This window comes from Heterodontus francisci, chromosome 50 (genome assembly GCF_036365525.1).
Source record: "Heterodontus francisci isolate sHetFra1 chromosome 50, sHetFra1.hap1, whole genome shotgun sequence".
In the NCBI taxonomy this organism is placed as follows: domain Eukaryota; kingdom Metazoa; phylum Chordata; class Chondrichthyes; order Heterodontiformes; family Heterodontidae; genus Heterodontus; species Heterodontus francisci.
Window position 1 is genome coordinate 472,143 of NC_090420.1, and position 554 is coordinate 472,696.

Consider the following 554-nt stretch of genomic DNA (forward strand, 5'->3'; position numbering starts at 1 on the left):
GGAGTGGGTTCTGGTTCGTGGGGCATTGGCACCAGTACTGGGGAAAGAGGTGGCTGTACCGTTGGGACGGTCTGCACCTGAACCGTGCTGGTGTCGGTGTTCTAGCGAGCCACATAACGAGGGAAGTAGAGACGGTTTTAAACTGAATAGTGGGGGCAAGGGATCAAATTTGGGAAGATATGGTGAATCAAGGACGAGAGACAAGTCAAGAGAGAAAGGTATAAATATGGGAGATGATAAACAGACTGTGACAGGAAGGGACAGAATGTACAAATCTAAGAGTAAATCGACAGATAAGGCTGGAGGTGACAAAAATAATAAAAGGACAAAACTAAATGCTCTGTATCTGAATGCATGGAGCATTGGAAACAAAACAGATGAACTGAGAGCACAAATAGAATAAATAAGTACGATCTGATAGTCATTACAGAGACATGGCTGCAGGGCGACATAGATTGGGATGTGAATATTGGAGGTGACATGGCGTTTTGGAAGGACAGGAAGCTAGGAAAAGGTGGCGGGGTAGCTCTGTTAATTAATGATGGTATTAGCGT